The sequence below is a fragment of the Galleria mellonella genome, unplaced genomic scaffold, assembly GCF_026898425.1.
Source record: "Galleria mellonella isolate WM207_F2 unplaced genomic scaffold, CSIRO_AGI_GalMel_v1 utg962, whole genome shotgun sequence".
Lineage (NCBI taxonomy): Eukaryota > Metazoa > Arthropoda > Insecta > Lepidoptera > Pyralidae > Galleria > Galleria mellonella.
Genome location: NW_026442180.1, coordinates 339,435 through 363,417, shown reverse-complemented (window position 1 = coordinate 363,417; position 23,983 = coordinate 339,435). Strand labels below are relative to the sequence as shown.

Here is a 23,983-nt window from a genome sequence, read left to right as displayed (position 1 = left end):
TTAGCACATTAATTATGATAAATGTATTTTTGCTGTTACGTGTCGAGTATTTCCGGCACCTCGGTCGGCCGCCGTGAGCTGAAGTTTTACAGTTAGCAGCCTGTCGGTGACAGAATGAGGACAAGTTGTGATGTAAACAAATATTTTTACGGGCAGTTTATTACAGAACATATTATTTAACGCCGCACTTTTAACATTATATTGTTATAAAAATATTTTAAGTTTTACAAAGTAACTTGAGCACCAAATTTTTACTGTGGCCCAAGTCTACGAAGTTAGGTCATGCATATGCCTACGCAGCTACGAGACCGTGAAAGTGTCTGTAGAGGGATGCGAGAGTCCGCTACGCGCTACATCCGTAGCGGTTGCTACGTGCCTTTATCACATTGTGACAATTTTCTTCCGTTTCTATGAAATTTTCTGGAGTACTTTGTATATTTATATATAAGAAGTCGCTTTTTCTCTGTCATTAATTCTCTTTTCTTGTATAAATATTAATAGCGAGATTTACATGTACATGTGTTTAATATTCCGCGCGTTTTATTTTGGTAACTAGGTAATTTATTAAATGACTCAATACAGCGATATTAAATACGTAATTGACCTATCCTAACGTAGGAAAATGCAAAGCCGGTGGGTGGGTGCCTATTACGGGCGCTTTAATCTTTTGTTTTCAAACTTTTATCTACCGTGATAATTTCCTATTAGGTATTTTTTAGAACATTTATTATTTTAGTACACAATCTTTTATTCCACTGTGCCCGTTATCGCAGCGTCGCGTCATGTCTGTACAATACCTACATATTTAGGTATTACATAATTGTTGTACATAGGTATGGCATAATGTTTATTTTCGCACACTTTATTGCAAGAAAATTTCACGTCCAATCTGGAATACATAAAAACATATAATAAAAAATTATAATATTTATTCATTTATAAAAGATACACAAACAATATGTTCACAATAATTAAACAGGACTATGTACAATGTTATAACTAAGTAAGTAATGAAAAATGACTATTCAAAAATACTTAAATCTAAGTTTACTTGAACAAAAACATTTCATACTTTCTTTCTAAGCTTAAGGCTAGATGAACGTATCAATTAGTGGCGTATACAGCTTTTATAGATAAGTGTTAATATATACTGAAGTAACAATTATACATTTTTTTTTTATACAACTTAGAATCGCAAACAAACTCCTATATACATTACCTATGTGATTAATTCAAGCCTTTCAAATCTTGCTGTTATTTTCCTTTCAAAATTTACCGAATCTTCTCGAAGTTAACGCGTGATCAGTAAATATATACAATACGTCCGCTATATGTACTATATACAGTACGTGTGCCCCGCGGGATGCCTGTATACCCGATTATAGGTATTCAACGACCATATATACTTTAGCGTACCTACCTGTGTACAAGACACGATTCCTAATTGCTCAAAGCGCAGATAAGTACTAGATATTTGGAACTTTGTAAGCTCCTCTCTCCACTTGGACGGAATTGGAAATTCCTAGCCTTATCTTAAAGTGTGAGCCGCTGTTAAATCTGAGATATGGTGCGGCGTTTTAATTAAAAATTATAATACTACTGTCTGTAAATTGCGGTTTTGTCCGCTTAATTTAAGTAGCTTCGTGGTCGTTTCTTTTAAACTGCCACAACAATGATGATTATCCATGACTCGTATATATATTTCAACTTATAGTTATGTATATATACGCAATATATGTATTGTATGTGGTATATATATATATATATATATATATATATATATATATATATTAAATTGTTATTGCTTTGTTATTCGATTTTATTTTGATTACTAATTATATATTTCAAACATCATAATGCAAATTATTCATGAATAATAAATTATGTGATGTTATTCTCGAATAATATGAATTTAATTACTCGGTAATAAAAAAAAACCGTGTGTAATATTTTGATTTATGTTTACTAGTTTATAATTTTGTTTTACTTCGTCAATTTGTTTTCTTTTTATTTTATTTTTTATGCAACTTAGCATGGCAAACAAGCTGACGGTCCACCTGATCGAAAGTGGTAACCGTCGCCTATAGACATGAACAGTATTATGGACATAACAGAGTATACTGTTTCACCCATGATACCTCCCATGCGTTGCCATTCCTGAGGACTAAAGTGTTATGCTTCTGTACCCTGTAAATTCACTGCCATATACATACCCTTCATCGAAACGCAGCCATGCGAACACAACTGCTTTACGGTTAAAACAGGAATGGGACAGACGTGCCCAAGTAAACAGCTTTTGTACAAAGCCTCCCTCTGGTAATATTTAACGTGGTAATTTTTTGGTAATTTGTATTTTATTTACGTATTTATTTAAGAATATTTTGACTAGCTTTTACCCGCATCTTTGTATGACGGAAATATGTTCTTTGACCACGATAAAAAAAAACTTATGCCTTCCATCCCATATAATAATGAAATGAATTTATTTTGCTAGAATGCAGGTAATTTTAGATGATAGAGATTTATATATAATAAGTAATAAAAATCAAACAAACTCACTTTTACACTTAAATCATATTAGTAATGATTAATTTCTAATACATACATTGATAAATAATGTTCTTGAATAAACAGAATTGAACCATCCAAACAATATTATCGCGACGTCCACTATCCGCAGATAACACCTAATATGAACCGGAAAACGACGTCACAGCAATGTAATGGAGTGTGGTGTACACTCGTGTGTGCAGTGGAAAAAAAATGTAGTAAACAGTACAAACAAGCGGACAGCGACAATGATCTATTGTTCCATGAAGAATGCCGCCACGCGCCCCCGTACCACGTTGTTTATATTTTTATTTATTTATTTTACACTTTATTGCACCAAGTAAAAAGAAAAATAACAAATAAAGTAAATATTAATGAGTGATAGAAAAGGCGACCTTATCGCTGAGCAATCTCTTCCAGACAACCTTTGGGTAGAGGACATTGAGAAAAAGACAAAGGGTAGTTGGCGCACTATTATATAAATATTATCATATACAAACATATATACATACATACACATATATACACATACATATATTTTATATACACATACATACTCGTAAATGTACACACAAATAGTGCATACACGATAGGAAATTTAATAATAGTTTTTTGCTTATATATACTTTCTACCTTACCTGTAACTCCGGCTATATTACCAGAATATATCTATTGACTGATTGCGATAAAAAGTAACTCATAAATATCTAACTATCCTAGACACTATGTGTAGGAGAGGAAAGGAATTGTTAGTAACGGGGGTCTGAATGTGAGAGCCAGAATGTACACGGGAAATGTAAACCTCTTTCGTCTAAAAATTATCTATATTCTAGCAGAATAAATTAAATTAATTTCATTTAATTTACAAAGTAAATTTTACAGAAAAAAAATACATTTAGAATATTTAGAAGAAATTTACTTATAATATGGTTAATGCCACTGAACGATAAGAGACTACTTATAGTAAGTAGGTATAATTAAATTAGATATATATATGAGATGGTAGACATATAAGATTATTAATGATTGAAAATCATACATAATGTAATGTTATTATCATTTTTAGAAATACGCAAGGTTGTCTGTTTATGAATTTATTTTATGTAATATCAATGCACAGTACATAAGTTTTTAAAAGCATAGTTTTATTAACATAATATTAATTGACAAATCTCCTCCTTATATGGAGAAGAGATCGTGACCAATAATTGTAATAATCATGATACAATACATGTTATCTTGAAATATTACAATTTTATGTAATATAACATGTATATATATAAATGTAACATGCATATACAACGACAACATGCACTATCGCGTAATATTTATATATTATTTTTAATGTAATATGTATTAGTATTTATATTTGTATACGCAGCTTATAGTAGAGGGATGGGCAGCAGTATCCCTCTTAAAACATCTATAGAAGCCTAACTGCGGTTGCCAATCCGCTTGCCAAACGTGCTAACTACTGGCAAAACTTCCCTTATGGGGAAGGCTTATGTTCAGCAAAGGACAGTTAAGGGCTGAAAAAAATAAAAAATGTACTGGTATATACAAATGCAATATTTTTACAACATGTGTAAACAAATGTAACATTTATGTAACATGTGTCAACGAATGTAACATTTGTGCAACGTGTGTATGCAAATGTTATAATCATAAAAAAATTATATAAAATTCATCAATATCAGGTAAGCTCGCTCACTAGAAATATAAAAAGTAAATAAATAAAGTCAGCTTCCTGATTCAATGATTCATCTCTATACACAACGTACGTCGGATTGCCGCCCACTGGGAGCTAAAATAGCTCTGGTCCAGACAAACAGACACCGAACACGTTGCACACTAATTTGTTTGTACCATACCTTTCAATAGAGGTTTAATCAATCGATTCCATTATCAGACACAACGCAGTATCACGGTTAGAACGTGCATGTACTTTAAACCTTTGTCACAGTTGTACTATTAATGATTCAATTGAGTATTTCTCGTTATAGTATTACATTATTAATATGACAAGGTACCACATCTGTTACATATAATTTGACTCCACACATAGTTGATTTAAAAATAATTTGTAAATCTTATAATTCTTATCGTATTTAACAAATTGTGACCGCGAATCGTTCCAAGCGTTACGTGAACCGCGCGAGATGTAACGTTACGTTCGAGTCTAAGGTCAATACTCACGATCTCGGTCAATACTCAATAATTACTCACTCATAGACTCAAATTATACGTCACTCTGACACTGATTATCCATAATCTTTGCAAGAGAAACTAGGCTTCAGATGACCACTTCCTCTTGCTTATTTTTTAAAAAACTTAAAACAAGCAACCAACGCAAGCAGTTTCTCAAGTCTTCAATTTTTTAACTGATTTTTATAAAATATTTTTGTAATTAATAGAGTTTACTTCCATATTAATATTGTGACGAATAAAAATGTCGTTTTATTGCAGAGCAAAATACTGTTTATTGCAAAACAAATCCTAATTGTGAACACGCGAGTCGTCTCTCTAAAATTACATATTTTTAGCGACTATTTATATTAACGACATGCTTTCTCACTGTATTGGGTTGTTTTTTTTGATGGGTGAAAATGGTATGGTAACCCCGCCTGCGCTAACGGGATACGCTGGCGGAGCACCAGTGAAGGGTGATAGATGAGAATGAAAACAGGCCAGTTAGCCCATCGTGATGAATTCATCAGGAATTAACCATGATAGTTTCCAGAGAGAACCGCAAGGAGGTCAAAAAGATCTCTGTCAGAGATAAGTACACTCTCGCTCACCAAGACAATTTAAAAGAAGCAAATAATTATTTTCTAGACTTATAACTATCTCCCTGTGGATACAATTCATGAATTACTAAGTACCAAGTCTAAATAAACGTACAATAGCTGTGTGCCTGTATTATATTTAATAGTCTCAAGGTTATTTAGTCTACATTTTGGTTAAATTTTAATACTCTTTGAATCACAAGTTAACTAAAATCTAACCATTTTAGTAATGTCTGAAGTTAGTACCTAAGTTCCTACGCCGTAAGAGGTTCGCATAGCTCGCCCCAATTATTCCTTATTTTCCGTTCCTTTATACGCAGCTTATTTTACTCTGTTATTAAACAAAGGATAAAATGTGTATTAATATAAAACAAAATATTTAAAATTAATCCCTTCGCGTGTCTGATGCGATGATATTTTTTGATAGAATTTGTTTGTAACACAATAAGAAGGTATGGCCTCTCTGCTCGATCTTTTTTTTTTTAATGGGTGATAATGGAATGGTAACCCCACCCGCGCTATCGATATACACCGGCGGGGCACCAGTGAGGGACGATAGGTGAAGATGAAGCAGATCAGTTAGGCCATCGTGACGAATTCAATAAGAATTGTTCACGATGGTTTCCAAGGGGAACCACGTGGAGATCGACCTAATAAGGCATATTGCTAGCAATGGGGCTGTCAAACTCCATTGCTAACAATCCCTTTCCCCCCTCTGTTTGATAGTTCGGTACGCAATAAGTGGCTAAATATGTTGACCGAATATTTTTTGAACTGTTTTGCTATTTTCGGTACTAGCTTATGTTATTGATACGTTGGAATTTACTAGATACTACCCGCGTCTCGAACAAAACACTCATCATGACGTCACAGGTTTAGAACTTAATTGTAAATCAATTTTATTATTTAAACTCGCAACAAAATAACACATGACATGTTCAAATAAGGAATTGAACTCGTAACAACGCTCAGTGATGAGCATAAAAATGCATAATGCAAACAAAATGGCGGTCATAATTCATTACGTTATACCTACGCAGCGCTAACACGAATAAATGTCATTGACACATCGCGGAAAACACTGCACCATACAAACATATTGTTCCGATAAGTTTATTTTATTCGTTTCCTCATTAATTAATACGTATTTCGTAATTACTCACAAAGTGTTCATACAAAATTTAATTATGTCTACAAGTGATATTTAATTCGGAAAGAAAACTATTTAAATCATGTCACAGTATATGACTGACGCGGAGTAAACCCTGTTGATTGCGAAAATGATCATCGAAATATATTCGAAAATTGCTAAGTTAAAAACAATGACTATGGTACAGGAGCTTACTGTCTTATATTTGTGGTAATCTATTGGGGAGGCTTATGTATTGCAATGAATAATCACTGCTGAACACAAGCCTCCCCCTAGGGGGAAAGGTGCAAGTAGTTGCCACTCTTGGCAAGCAGTTTAGCAATTGCAGAGGGACGCTGCTTCCCATCTACTGAGCATTAAATTCTCTTAGTCGCCTCTTACGACACCTGAAGGAAAGAAACGGATGAATTGCATTATAACAGGTCTGGCATGACGCAGCCAGTCTATATCAGTATTATTTAATATACTATTAGAACATAAAAAAAAAATAGTGCGTAAATCCTTACTAATATTATATAAGACATAAATAATAAGTAATAAATAAATAGGTGAAATTTACAAAAACACACATTTATAAGTCCTGCTGATAACTAAAATGACAAATTGAAGTAACCGATTTGATATACGAGGTTTGTCCGGAAAGTACATATAAAAGTTTTTTAAAAATTTTATTTTACAATTATTCAGGTAAATCAATTTTATCCCCTTCAAAGTACTCCCCCTGTGACATAATGCACTTGTGCCAACGCCGTTTCCACTGTGAGAAGGCTCCTTGAAAGTCCTCTGGGTGTAGTTTCTCAGCTGCCCCGTCGTAGCTTTTTTTATCTCATTTATGTCCCCCAAATGCCGCCCCCGAAGTACCAATTTGGTTTTTGGGAACAAGAAGAAGTCACACGGGGCCAAATCCGGCGAATAGGGGGGGTGTTCGGTCACCGTAATGGAATTTTTACTCAAAAACTCACGGACAACAAGAGAGGTGTGGGCAGGGGCATTGTCGTGGTGAAGAATCAACGCCCCTCTCGCGCCAATTCTGGACGAACTCGTGCCACACGACTGTCTGACCGTTAAACGACGGTCCCCATTAAAAATGTTCGAAAAATGAAGTGGAAGGACGTCCTGAACGTGGGTCATCTTGAACGCTTTCTCGGCCCTCTCTGAATCTTTTTAGCCACTTGTGGACGGTTGGTTCCTTCACAGCATCATCCCCATAAACTGTTCTGAGATCGGCAAAAATTTCACGGCCATTCTTGCCGAGTTTCGAGAGAAACTTGATTACGACGCGCTGCTCTTCAACGGAAGCGGGCTCCATGCCGACGGGGTTTCGTTAAGAGGTAACTTCACAGATGGCGTGACAAGCCAGTTCGCACCGCACGGCGGTCAGACCAGAACTGAAGCATTGTTAGGGACATAAGGAAGGGGTCCTGCGCTTACCTGGCCTCCCCACTCCTCTTTCTCGCATTCCAGAACACTTTTATACGAAACAGACCTCGTAATATGCTTCTTTCTTAGGTATTGTAGATTTATAATAATCTATAAAAATCTTGAGCCAAATTAACTACTAATTTCCCTATCATATCACACCCTTTAAAAATGGAAAAATAATCCAGCAAACTGCAGCCGAATTTATAAGAAAAACAGAGATTGCAAAGGCTTTTTACATTCTCGTACTAGATACAGCTACCTAAAAAAATATTTCGAACATAAAAAAACATTAATAAACAATAAAATTATTCATAGATACAGAATAAAAAGATTTGAATTTAGAATTGGGTAGATTTGCTTACTTTGTACTAAGTTTCATTTTGGTTGATAAAATTCCATACCATAAATCGTTCGATCGCTCACTGACTACAATGCAATTGTCACGTTTATCAAATACCTACGGTCAGCAAACGGCTGAGAGCTTCATCAGCATTTCGCGGTACCTACCAGGTCGACGACCTACGCTTCCTAGTATGGACGGCAAAAGTCGGCAAAACGATTAGGCACGACGCTATACAATTACGGATCGAATGACAATTGTCAACACACCATTTTTGTCGCAAATAACTTGAATGCAAACAATGTATCCATATAACGATAAATGATGTAACTTAATCTAACTTAGATAATTTTTACAACATGACCATCTTAGTTTATCATACGGCTGACCTGTATCTAATTGACTATGACTTATCATGTAAAAATATTATAATTATTTTAACGTTTTAAATCAAAAATAAAGTCATGGAAATTCCAAGCAAAGTTTTATATTTTACCACACTTACATATAGAGGTGATAGAGTATATATTTTTATATATCTACTAACACACATATTGATCGGTGGCACGAGTGTACTAAACAAATATTAAAATCTATTAGCTAGGTAGCTTTGAGATTTTTATATAAACAGTAACACTAAATTACTCACTAAATATTTCTTTCAAAATAGTAATTATTACTTATATACTTATACCTGCACACTAAAAGTTCTGGCAAGAAGGAAAAGCCAAGTACTAACGTGTTTATATTCTTAAAAAAAAAATTAAAATATGTATATTAAATGAAACATATCATATAGTCTGTCAAGAAAGTATCTGTGCCACAGTCGCTGTACAAATCAACTGAAATTAAAAACGCGAATACAATATTAATCTTGCTATCTGCCCCAAATACCAGAATAACAAATAAAACTAGGCGATTCAGTTCTTATATTAGACTATACGTACTAGACGTGACGTGTAAGTAGACTAGTAATGATATATAAAAAAATATAGATTAATAAAAAAAATACTAATGTCAGTTTTAATGAAATTATTATAAAGCAGTTTTAAAGTTGCCTCCAACTTGCTAGAGTTTCGTCGGATGACCGCACAGTGTTTGTGTTCAGAGATTTAAATTCTAATGTTATTTTTATTTGAGTTAAACCCTATTAATATAATTCCTTTTAATTATACATACGTATTACTGGACTGATGCTTTCCTAAGTAAGCGTATTGAGAGACTGTAATGCTGATATAGGTGATTAAATAAATAAATAAATTCGGCGAAGATAGCGCCTAGTAACATATGAAAAATACAAACAATTTGAAAAAGTCCTCCTTGTTGAAATTGCATGAAAATGTATTATTTTTATTATACCTATCCAAATATTTACCACAATATATGTTCAATACAAATTACCACAAGTTTTTCACTCAAAAATCATATATTTTTAAATTTTTAAATGGCTTAAAAAAGAGAAGAATTCATAATTCGAGTATTCTGACACTTTCCTATGGTTGACTGGGAGAGAATGCTTTTAGCGTTAAGTCCGACATGTACACATATATGTACTAATGAATAAATAAATAAATAATATAAATAATTCACTTATATCTCTTTTAGAGCAAAGAAACGACTTCGCTTTCAATCCCAGCAGACACGTGTACTTTACTTACTGTACTTTTACTAATTCTAAACAAAACTGATTCAGACCGGTATGTCATCCATAAAGGAATCCGATGTGAGGGTTTTCGGGTATTCCCTATGGAGCGACAGGAAACAGGCTTTGCGCGGTCAAAGCCATGTAGTAGGTATCTCGTTCTTGTATTTAATATTAATGAAGCTAATGATTTTTAAAAGTACATAGAAACGGAATACTAATGATCTATTACTATGTACTCATACAGTATAAATATAAAAAAAAACTACAGTAATATATATATATATATATATATATATATATATATATATATATATATATATATATATATACATACCTCTGTTAATTTCTTCTACCTCTCCCTTTAGTACTATTTTCCTGTGTTCTCTCTTCGTTTTCCTTCGTCATTTTCTTCTGTTGTATGTGTGCTATTAAATATGTGTATGTATGTATATATGTTTGTATGTGATAATATTTATATAACAGTGCGCCACCTACCCTTTGTCTTTTTCTCAATGTCCTCTACCCAAAGGTTGTCTGGAAGAGATTGCTCAGCGATAAGGCCGCCTTTTGTATCACTTCTCATTAATATTTATTTTATTTGTTATTTTTCTTTTTACTTGGTGCAATAAAGTGTAAAATAAATAAATAAATACATCAACAAATGAATGTTTGTAGAGATTTTAAGTTTGAAGCATATAAAATCGTGTTTACTCGGCTAAAAAAGGTCACAAAATATAGAATCAATACAGGAAACATATCGATTACCGAGATGGCTTTCGTCCTCACCTATCATCCCTCACTGTACCCCGCCAGTGTATACCGATAGCGCAGGCAGGGTTGCCATTCTATTATCATTCATAAAAATTCCCTCAAATTAAAAAAAAAAAGCCAGTTGGCAATACAATCGCGTAATATAACCACAAAAAAAAAAGTAAAGATTAATTGTGAGTCTTCCACTTTTTGTAATAATTTAAAAGTAAGAAACAGTCTTACGTTGTACAATACCAACATAGCCTCTATGGAAATAACTTTAGCGTATCGTAAACAAGCCACAAAATCACATACAAGACAAACAAGTCCGTCATGGCCATGAACTCACCTTTGTAACGTCCAGCGGACAGACATAAAAATCATTTCTAATCAAATGGGCAACACTTGTAAATTATCCGCTCGGCGTATATTGTAATATATTTTAAAATGTGGGTAACCCCAAACGTTATGTAGGTACTTACATGTTGCACTCACACATCTCGAACGGCCGAAATTTCTTTTGACTTTAAAAAGCAGTTTTTTTGTTTTTTTTTTTGGATGATAATGGAATGGTAACCCCACTCGTGCTATCGGTATACACCGGCGGGGCACCAGTGAAGGATGATAGGTGAGGATGAAGCAGATCAATTAGCCCATCGTGACGAATTCAACAAGAAATGTTCACGATGGTTTCCAGGGGAACCACGTGGAGGTCGACCTAATAAGGCATATTGCTAGCAATGCGGCTGTCAAACTCCATTACTAACAATCCCTTTCCCCCCTATAAAAAACAGTTATTACGTTTAACCAGTTAAAAATAGTAGCATATCTAATCTTTGTTTTTATAGTACAAAGTAACTTTAACCGATTTGAATTGAATTTGGTTTAAAATACTTTTTTTTTTAATTGGCCATGTGTATTGATGGTACCTATCTCCGTACTGTCGCAGACTTTCCCATGAACCTTCACGGGAAAGGATGACACAGGAAACAATATCATAATGCAGCTGCCAAATAGTATCGGCATTATCATGATACCTGCGATGCGCGGACGCAGGTCGGAAGTGAAAGGTGCGTAAAAAATCTTATTTATAAGTACGTGATCGACGGACAGCGCCGGATGCGCGCGCGCCTCTCCACCGTAAACAATACGAAGCGATTGATGTTTGTGTGAGATTTACCTATAATTTGTTCACGACCGCCTTCAATGATTAGACTTCATTAATTTGGCCCATTGTAAACATATGATGTCGCAGTAATTAACTCGGGTTAATCGGGAATTGTAACGTTTAATTACATAATAGTAAGTTAACTTATTGTTAGTGAGGGGGGAAAGGGATTGTTAGTAATAAGGTCAAATAGCCTCATTACTAGCAATATACCCTGTCACGTCGACCTCCACGTGTTTCTCCCTGGAAATCGTCGTTGTTGTATTAGGTAATAGGTAAAATTAAAAACTATTTTAAAAAGTTTTTCGCCTACAAAAAATTATCAACAACTAAGATAGGTTATATAAAATTTTCAAAATTCTTTGTGAAACAGGTTCGGATTGTCAGTTAAATGACAAGCTGAAGAGAAGACATGCCGAAGATTACTCCCTTTATGTATTTTATTTATATTAGCTATTACGTGTCCACTGCTGAACATAGGCCTCTCCCATGAAGAACTATTTTTCCAGTAGTTGCCATGCTTGGCAGGCAGGTTGGTTTAACCTCAGCTAGGACTTGATGTGATTTTTAAAAGAGATGCTGCTGACCATCCCTCGTCCATTAAGTATCTTTAGTAGCCTCTTACTGTACCCTCAGAAAAGAAAGGGGTAGCCCGTTCTATGCCAGGACTATATTGCAATAACTCAGTATTACCTCTAAAAAAATAAATTTAGAAATTATATTAAGTCACCAGACGCCCGAAAAAATAATCTATATACTAAACACACGATACTCACTCTTGAACCAGGACATCATTGAAAGGTCATTGGTCTCTTCAGCATTCGTGTAATAAAAAAAAAAAACTAATTTATTATTGGCGTAAACATTATAAGAGACGTGTCAGCGTACCTATTATCTAATGATTATTATTAGTCCCCAATCAAGACACTGGCTGACTGACTACCTGTTCCATCGTAGGTATTTAAATTTCGAACGACAAAAAAGATCATTTTTGAATTATATTAATTCTTTCCGCGACTCAATTTATTCTATATTCCTAAACATTGTCTTCGAAACATAAACTCTAAAGTCATTGCAGTTCAGATCGAAATTGAATGCCCTCGCGGTGCATTATGACGTTTTTGTCATCATATAAACAATAGAATGCCCAAAAGGGTGAGGAAGGGTTGTTCTTTTTTTAGGATAGCTTCCTGCAATCTATTTACCTCTATCGCACAACCGTTTAACATTTGTGCAAGAAAGAGACACTAACACAAAAAATATTTTCGGTATCTTCATTGACGGTATTTTTTTCAAATTAACTTTTCGTATTCAAATGATGTTAGCGCATCCGTTTTTAGTATTTGTAAAATAAATACAGTATCATAAACAACGGCAGTGCTTATTGGTAGTGTTGTAAATTTTATAACTTCCTTGTATTATAGTGAATTTAACAATAATTCTAAACAAATGAAATCATTATATTTTTAAGTGACATCAAAAAAAAATTACAATTTGAATGATTTTTAATGTTTTTCGTTCTTTGCACACTCGTGTTGATCATATTAATTTTGAATGAAATAGCAGCTAAAGTTTCATCCCAACCATCTGGACGAGTGGCAGTCTTCCGCCGTACGTTTTTCAAGGCACTTTCTTCCACGCACAACCACTCTTTGGAATCAATTTCCAGCAGCAGTATTTCCGAACTGATGCGACATCATAGCCTTCAAGAAAAGAGCATATTCCTTTTAAAAAGGCCGGCAGCACACCTGCAATGCCGTTGGTGTTGTGGGTGATCATGGGCGATGTTAGTCACTTACCATCAGGTGAGCCGCATGCTCGTTTGCGCCCTGTGTTGTAAAAATAAAAGCTTTTTAATATATCTGAAAATATGCGGAAATAAAATTTGAGCAGTATTATTCATAAACATTAGCATTATACGTAGCGATAGTGGCGCGTTGTCGACCACAGGTATCGATATTTTATTAGAATCTTATCTGTATTACATTTATGCGTGCAATGCTCTTTGAATTGGGTACATCTGGGCGTGGGGCCGCGTGCGCAGTTTCGGCCGGCCTTCAACCGCTATACAAGGCTGTAAGTTTCACAACATACACAGACAAACAGACAGGCGACCTGTCCGGCCACTGTTACTCGGCAGCGACGCGAGCGTTTCATACCAACCACTATTTCAGTTCGCGTGTTGTAATATTCACTAATTAAACAAAAAACAATCGCTTTACTTTTTGCACCGCTCTATGCTTAAAGTAAAACATGTGAACTGATTATGCCGGAGTACAAAAAATATAGTTTAATGGGGTCATATTGTATCGGTAAAAAACCACCAAGTTTCCGTAACCATACACCGTTCACCTTGGCCGTCTCATCTGTCGCACAGAAAAAAAAAAAAAAACACTTAACCCAATTTCTAAACGCGCCCTAAAAAATCTACCTGCCTCCGGTAGCGGGAGTACACCCCCGGTGAATAAAAAACTAACTGTAAATATTTTTTTTTTTATGCATGCATCGGAAAGAACGGGACATAGTTTTCGCGATTTTTTGCAACGCTGCACTAAAGTTTTTATTGCCAAATTTACGGTCGCGTTCCATGTTCAGCAACGGTACCTTCTCATGCTCCTTTGTCTAACGTAACAAATATTTTTTATGCGTTCCAAAAACGAACAATACATGAAATATTGCAACTTCCTCGAATTATTTTCGCAATAACCTTTCTTCGTCTTTCTCTCTATTTAAAACGACTTAAACCCTGTATTTTTTAAACAAAAACATTGTACAATTGGTGTTGCCAAAAAATTCGCTGATAGCGTTTTTTTACGTTGACAAAACAAAGCCAAATTATTGTTGGAGGCAATTCAAGAGGGCAATGACAATTAAGTTTTAATGTTACCTAATATATATATATATATATATATATATATATATATATATATATATATATATATATATATATATATATATATATATATATATATATATATATATATATATGTATATATATATACAACACTGGGGACAAACGAGCATGCAGCTCACTTGATGGTAAGTGACTACCACCGCTCATGATCACCCACAACACTAGCAGCATTGCAGGTGTGCTGCCGGCCTTTTAAAAAGGAATATGCTCTTTTCTTAAAGGTCATAATGTCGTATCGGTTCAGAAATACTGCTGCTGGAAATTGATTCCAAAGAGTGGTTGTGCGTGGAAGAAAGTGCCTTGAAAAACGCACGGTGGAGGACCGCCACTCGTCCAGACGATTGGGATAAAATTTTATTAGTTTATTTAATACAAAATATGGTTGTATATTATAAGTACATTCAACATAAATGTTTTTTTTTACTATTATAAAGTTGTAAATTGTAACAATCGTACTTATGAGAGTGGACGGATCGTTGAGCCGGTCTGGCTGGACACAGCGCGCAATGCTCGGTGCTAAGCGTGCGTCATGGCAGACAGGAGGCATTGGCAGATATCTGTGATGTCACCGCGCCGCCGCTTCCGTCCTGACCGACACCCACACTGACAGAGACCACTATACTTCAATATGGAACAATAGTTTGCGTAAATACGAACACTTTATATATACACTATGATCCATTTTAGAGCGAGATTAATTTTCTGACATTTATTGTACTAAATGAACTCAGAGTTTGCATCACAGTAGGCTACGTGTTTCAACTCTTTGTTCTTATTACAGTAATATAATATGACGGAATTTGCATTTGTATTTACGAAATTAGATTTAAAAGATCATGTACGGTCTAAAAGAGAAGTTTAATCTTCAGAACAAGCGTGAGTGCATAAGGAAACGTGATAACTACTCTCCGACACTACCTCGTACGTATTACATACGTACATACGTATAGTAGTGAGCAAACTATAAAATAAAATTATTTGCCATCTCTCACAGAATCATATTGACAATCTTTTTTATTATGAGCCTCATTTTAATATTTCTAGAGTAGACTAGATCCAAAAAGTCGACTTACTGTACATATTCACGATGATATTTCCAACAAACATGCCTCTAATTGGGTTAAAGAATATACAAACAGATCTATTGTATAGCTATATAATAACGACAGTAGGTACCCCGCTGTATTTTGGTAATAAATACCAATTACATGTCTCGGTCTTGTCTAGAAAATCATATTCGGTTGCCGGGGGCGTTGTTACGCAAGCCTTTTTTTTTGTGACTCGCAAGGCAGAGCACTGGAGCCCAAAGCAACAGACTCGACGTCATATTCAAAATTCTCTCTCTGTGTTTACACAACTGTTTTTTTTTTCTAACCGAATATATTTTCAGACATTAGTTATATCTTTAGTTATTTCTAATCAGTATGCTTTGTTTTCGTACAGTCTGGATTCTGAATTCATTGTTCGAAGAATAACTATTTAACTTGGTACAATAACATAAACTGTTGTAGTCACTTTCGTTGTATATAGTTAATTATAAAATAAAGATCTTTTCAAATTTACTTCAACTTTACACTTCTTATCTCAGTTAACCAATTATCTTCTAGCTTCTGTTTTTCTTGAGCTTTATAATCAGAACGTTTGATTATGAATCCGAGAGGTTCCATCTTTCATATCATTGTTATCTCTCATCAGAAGAGATTACGGTCAATCGCCAATATCTTCATATTAATCTGTAGATTTTTACAATGTTTCATATTTTATGAGAAATGGGAATTAACACGATCATTTGGACGGAGACATTACATCGCCACATCAATCTACTCGTAACCACGGCCAATATAATCCAGTCGAAATGTCGAGATAACTCGAGAGAATTATCATAATTTACCTAAACGATCGTTAGTTACAATTACTTATAAACCGTAAAAAATGCAACGTGAAGGTCTAAATGTTAATTCTACAATGTTTGTCCCAAAGCTGTCACTTCGATTAGTTAAATCTAGATGTCCAGTCCTTTTTAGGCACGTCACTCAACTAACTCTCCAAACCAAACATCATGTTCTAAATCACCACGAACAATGTGTTCGATTTCCAATTAAAATTTCACTCGTCAGGGCGTGTCCTACAAGTTTGAAAAACCGTAAGCCTATATACCTAGCCTATGTATCCAGGGTAGCGTTTATACAGCTTATAAATTATGTATTAGTTAGTACATACCCCCACCGAGGGCTTACACGTGCGGTACTCTGAATCTAGATTAGACATTAAGAATCCAATACAATAAATATTTCAATATTTATACGTCTATATCTATATTGGGAAAGAAAATATCCTTACATACTAGATTCACAACTTTTCCTCATACTTGTAATGCCCATACTGAGATTTCCATAAGGTATTATAGTATGTAAATGGTTATTTACATGTTTCTATTCTGACAGTAATATAGTTCTTAATTTAATTAACTCTTTTTTTTTTGCACAAAATATATTTGCACATTTGTTGTAATTTTTTTTTTATTTTATGTGGTAAATGTTTTGTCTTCATATAATTTGTAGAAACTTTTGAATTTTGAATTCTATTGAAAATGGTATATGTTCAATGTTCACTTCAATTGCATATTCACAAATTTACAACTACCCCTTTATTATAAAAAAAAAAAACATAAATTCTCTCATAAACCTATTTTAGCTATTGAACTGTTTTGTCTCTTTATTCTAAATTCTAAAATCTAATTTAAAAAGTAACGAGACAGTGTAAAAATTAAAGTACATTTATAGAAAGTTTTCATTTTATTTATGGTACAAACAGTTATTAAAAAAAAATTTTAATTATATTTTTTTTAAGTGATATAAAAATAGACAACGAGTACCGAAATATATACAATAGAAGTTTATATAGTTAATTGACAAAATTTAACCGTACGCGTATAAAGTAAGCATATACAGGGATGAAAAAAGAAGAAAACCTACAATTAAGTAATATAGTAAAAACTAATACATACAGAGTTGTAGATAATTGACATATGTAATTTAGCAATAAATATTTTATAGGGTTATAGTATCATTGTAAATAAGGATCATATTAATTTTAATGATTTATTTGAAATTTAATTGAATATAAGGGCATTGCAGTTTCCATAAACAAAATATTTCCCGTTTAGTTAACAACGTACAATATAAAACTGGTTAAACCTTTAATGAATAAAAAACACCAAAGTAGATTTGATCGGAACAAAATTTGGAAAGGTAACGTTTTGAAACCGTTTAGTGGGCGTTCTCAAGGTACGCGTGCACGTTGACTACGTTCCGAGCGGGTTGCGTCACTCGGATGTTGGGCAAGCGATGTGTTGAAAAAAAGCCGGTCGACGCCTGTGCCACTACCACCGTTGGGCCATCTTATTACAACGGGACAAGCTCCATTTTCGCATGGCCCGCTTTATCGGCCGCAACACAATTTGCAATTTCAGTGACAATGTTAACATATTGTTGTTGATAATTTTAGATTTTTTTTTTGTTGTCGACATGTCCACAAATGTTCACTAATTACACTAAATTCATTTCCTGACAAATCTCGCCGGATAATGTGGCAATATCCGTTGAGAGGAGAAGTCATCTCGTACTAATAGAACGCAAGGCCTACCATCACGGACGTCGAGTTTCCAAGTATCTACGACTGATTTAAAAAAAAAAGATTTCAAAATTGTATTGTACCTATTTGTATTTGGTGCAGCGGAAAAACAAAGACACGTTATACGTAAGAACGTAATCTTTTATATTTAAACATATGCAAATTAATGCACGGAACTCGAATAAGCTAGTCTCTATCATAATAACGCGAAAATGTTTAAAAATGACTCATGTGAATTTTTGTACGCAAGAAAGCAACACGTTTTCCGTGCGGTGGTATTTGTACAGGCATTCTGTATGTACTCTTGTTCAATCATTGGGACGGTAGGTCGGGATTTCTTCACACAATGCGGATGCGGCAAGGTCAGCCCGCCGGCTTGCGCAAACAGACACTTCAATTAGAAACATCTAATATCGAATCGAGTATTATACTTACATATATATCACTATTTTATAACCCGTAGTAGATTACAGAAATTTTATAGCCGTTAACATGAGTAGTTAAACTTTAGTTTATTGTTGCTGTTATTGGGAAATTAACACTACGTTAGGCTTCACTTTTCCGAGGATCTTTTTTAATATTTTTTTTTATGGTTGATAATAGAATGGTAACACCACCTGCACTAACGGGATACGCTGGCGGAGCACCAGTGAAGAGTGATTGATGAGAATGCAAACAGGCCAGTTAGCCCATCATGATGAATTCATCACGAATTAACCATGATAGTTTCCAGGGGAAATCGCGAGGAGGTCGACCTGGTTGGGTATATTGCTAGCAATGGGGTTCTTAGTCTCCATTACTAACAATCCCTTTTCCCCCTCTTTTTTTATATTGTAACTAGTCGTGTGATCCTAGCATAGAATAGTCCACCCCTTCCTTTCTAATGCGTATCGTAAGAAGCAACTAAGGAAGGTAAAGCAGCGTCTCTCTTAAAACATCTCCTAAGCCTAACTGCGGTTGCCATTCCGCCTACCAAGCGTGGCAACTACTGGCAAAACGTCCCAAAGGAGGAGACTTATAATGATGGCAAACGAGTTCCCCAAAGTTTGCTGGAAGAAAACTGTTTTAGAGCTAAGCTCGTCTTTGTACATTTGCTTACCTCTGTCATATTTTTTTATGTATTAATAAAGTTTAAATAAAATAATATTTATAAATAAACGAATAAGTGTGGAGAAAAACTATAATGGTGACCTGGAGACGTTTGCATGCCACAGTAGTCACACTCGCTACAGTCACCAAAATTGTCTACCACTAGTCTGTCGGATGTCGTCAAAAATCCTATTCCATGATTTGAGCATTTGCTAGAGAAAACTAACTCATCAAATCACGCTGCCATTTTAGTAGAGTTGAATTTCTAAGTAATTTTTCTGGCTGTAGTGTTCATGTCTTTCGTCAGAACGCAATTCGTTACACAAAACAGACATATTTAAATAATAATAGGCAGTATTGTATTAAAAATCAATCTAGCTATTTTTTTTAAACCTGTGTCCATTTTTTAATACACATATGCATACGGGAATATTATGAAATTCCTAATATGTTTGTCGTTTCCGACAATTGGTTCGACTTCAACCGAAAATCATCTTCAAGGGGAACACAGTAGCACTGTTACTTATTTATTTATTGATAAATAAATACATATATATACATCAATAGCTACAATTTGTAGAAAACTCTTTATAGCAACAATGAAATCAATGAATCGTAATTGCAAATTGGCACGCACTTATTCTTCGCGTTAACAAACGTAATGTAAACGTAATTGACACATGAATATTTCGAAAACACCCATATGCGAGCGAGTTAGAGTAAATTTGTCCAATAGTAGACAGTCTCCGCAAACATAGCACCTCTTACGAAACCGCCAAGTGTGTCAATGTCAGAATCTCGCGAGCGCGGGAACTAGCAGCCATTACGCGCCGTCAGCGTCGTCGCCGGCGCTCGCCGCTCGCCTCCCATATTAGACAGGTACCTCTAGACATCTATGGTCTGTCTCAATAGGACATAATGAAACTATAACCAAATTTATTTATTTATTTATTTTACACTTTATTGCACCAAGTAAAAAATAATAAATACAGTAAATATTAATGAGAAGTGATACAAAAAACGGTCTTATCGCTAAACAATCTCTTCCAGACAACATTTGGGTAAAGGACACTGAGAAAAAGACAAAGGGTAGGTGGCGCGTTGTTATATAGATATTAATGTATATAAACACACACACAAACACACACACGCACACACATTTTTATATATATAAACATACATATATTTAGTAGCACACATACATCAGGGGAAAATTTTGTTAAAATTACCATAGAAGTACTCTCAAAGTCAATTTAGTAACAAATCGAAATATTTAATCAATGAATCGTTTTTTTTTTTCTATTTGTAAGTATCACTTAGACATCGGTAGACTGTCTTATGATCGAGTTAATTATTCCATTATTTAAATTCTAATTAAGTTAGTTACAGTATAATATATACGTAATAAAATACAACAGTCTATTTCACAGTCTTGAAAATGGACTAAAAAGACTGATTCGTTCTTTTCAAACTCAGAATTTGGAAATTTGGGTTTTTTGTTAGTATTGTACAACTGAAACAGCTTCATATAATTAAAATCAAGTCATAAATACATACAATTAGTGCTAATTGTTGCAGTCATATTGTGGTAAACTGGAAACCATCCTAATAATATATTCACCTAAAGATTTTAACTTTAGAAGCATCAGCCTGCTAAAAATCGACAATATAACATTCTAAAACAAACCTTTTTTCGACTAAAAGCTTATATAATGTATTAAATTACTTACGAAAAAAAAAACATAGTTCTATAGTTCTAAACTATTCAAAATTTAAATCGAATATAGACAAACTACGCGACATAGTAGTTGGTGGTAAACAAGCTGGTTTACAGGAAACCGGAGGATGCCGCGGCCGTACATTGCGCACGCGCCGCCGACAACAAACAAACAAACGAGAGGACAAACATCCACCTGATGTTGTCCTATTTGCTTCCTCCGCTGTTTTAGTATAACAAAACTATAATCACTGCCACAAACTGGTCGCTTGTATACATAATGGAAACAGTGAAACCAAATACAAGTTTTTTTTACAACACAAAGGGCAAACGAGCATGCGGCTCACCTGATGGTAAGTGACTACTGCCGCCTATGATCGCCTATGAACCCACAACACCAGCGGCATTGCAGATGTGCTTCCGACCTTTTAAAAAGGAATATGCTCTTTTCTTCAAGGTTATATTGTTAAGTCATCTAAACTAGGAGTTGACGATACATAATTATATATGCATATACAGTGATAATATTTTAATATACCTATATAATATAATATAATATAATATTTTGATACCTGCTGCTGATTTTCACCACCGTAACACACACCACATAACCCTCAAGAAAAGAGTATATTCCTTTTTAAAAGGCCGGCAGCACACCTGCAATGCCGCTGGTGTTGTGGGTGATCATGGGCGGCGGTAGTCACTTACCATCAGGTGAACCGCATGCTCGTTTGCCCCCTGTGTTGTAAAAAAAAAGTCAAATAACGGGTCATCATCATCCTGTTCTTATCCTGATCATTTGAGGTTGGCGTAATATAATTTTACTGATATTACATAAAGTTTTCACTTCTGGTTTTACGACTGGCCAACCCTCCTTGAGGAATGCAATTGTCGGTGATATCTGTCGTATACGGTATGGAAAAAAGGTTCAAGAAAAAAGGAGGGAGGGTAAAGGAAGTTGCTAAAAAAAAGGAATGAAATATAAAGAAAAAGGGGAACGCTGCAGTCGAGTAAAGATTATTGGTCAAAATACTGCAATAGCTCGGGAAGCCGGAGTTACATACCCATATGCCCTTACTGTATGACAGAACAGATCCTTAGAGATCATTATAAAACGCATTTCTGGCAAAAACTACAATAATAACGCATATATGTATATTAATTGTCGAAAACATAACACTTTAATCTACAGGGCTAAAGTACTATGGGCATTACAGCGCATTCTTTGATTTTCACGATCCTTATAAAAATGTACCTACATTTTATTTACACAATAATGATAGGTTAGTAATAAAGAAAATATTCGTTGTATTGTGATGTATGTACATTCAAACGCTTATATTTGAAAAAAACATGTTTTATTCACGCACACATACGCATAAATAACATTGTGCATATTTACTCGTACTTTGTACTTATTATACATTGGACAAGTATGTATACGTTGGACAATGATGGCAAGTGAATTTTTAGTTATGCCAACTGGATATTATATTATTTTCGAAAACATATTGGATTTAAAACACAGACCACCTGTGCAGCCGCGAATAGTTTCACTGGCGTCATCAAACATGTTTCGTGACGTGAGTGAAATTATATTTGCTAAAATTATTATTAATTCATTGTCACCAATAAAACAATATATAGCTTTTGTTATCTGGTGAATTCAACATTCAGCAATTCAGCAGTTAACTGAATATAAGCTTCCCCCTTGGTTTTGCCAGTAGTTGCCACGTTTGTCAATCGCAGTTAAGCTTTGAAGAGGTTTTAACAGGGACGCTGCTGCCCATCCCTCTACCACTAAGCTCCCTAAGTCGCCTCTTACGACACCCACGGGAAAAGAAGGGGTTGCCCATTTTATGCCGGGACCATACACATGTACTGTATGAAATAGGGAAAGATATAGGCTTTTTATCCCGGTCAAAAAACATACTGAAATTGTAGGATCGAACGCTGAGTGCTAGTATTACAATATTTTCAAATAAACCTTACTGTTCCCACACATATATAGTTAAACACACTGCAATCACCAGTGACGTGACATCAAACCAGTTTTACATATCGTAATTCGTAATAGTGAATTGAGAAGAACAAACGTGCGCGGTGTTGCGCAAGCGCACGCCGCCGCGCCACGGCCCTGCCGCGCCGCGTATAAACAGGAAAATCAATCGCTGAGAACCTAAATCTGTACATTCCATTTTATCATTAAATGTGACCTCCTTACTAATGTAATATAATTCGTAAAAATAGAGGATTACTAGCGAATGACCGCGGGTTCCGCTGCGTGAACTTCGACATTAAATTCTCACACAACATTACCGGAATTGAGTCATCATTTAGGTATATTGATTAAGAACATGATAATATGTAATACAATGTACAAATAAATAATACTTATACTCTCTGGTAATATATAAGTATATATACAATAATATAAAAATATGCATCGTGTTACCTGTATAAAAAAATCTCCTATCTAACAATCATTTACTCTACAAAATTACATGGTGATTACAAGTGAACAGGTTTATTTGAACATTTATTTCTAAGACGGTAATTTTAGTACTCACAACAAATATTATTTCATCTATGGTTTAACCTCGAGTTATCCATAGACAATAACAAAAATCGATAGTAGCAAAAGGCTAAAAGTCAATTTCATCCATCAGTGGAAATAAAATGAAACCTATATTGTTATATGTGTGTAAATGTAAGCCAATATTACACACAGGCACGTATTGCGTATGTCAAACACAATCTCCCGCCGACTAGTGATTGGCAAACACTTCCGGTCACTTTATCGGTTCTAGACTATCGAT

General features: G+C 34.6%; 1 protein-coding gene across 3 annotated transcripts in view; it reads left to right on the top strand.

Annotated features, from left to right (window-relative positions):
- LOC113522849 (ecdysone-induced protein 74EF) overlaps nt 1-23,983 on the top strand; it is a 299,508-nt gene that overhangs the window by 211,641 nt on the left and 63,884 nt on the right. The gene's annotated exons all lie outside the window — the stretch shown is intronic.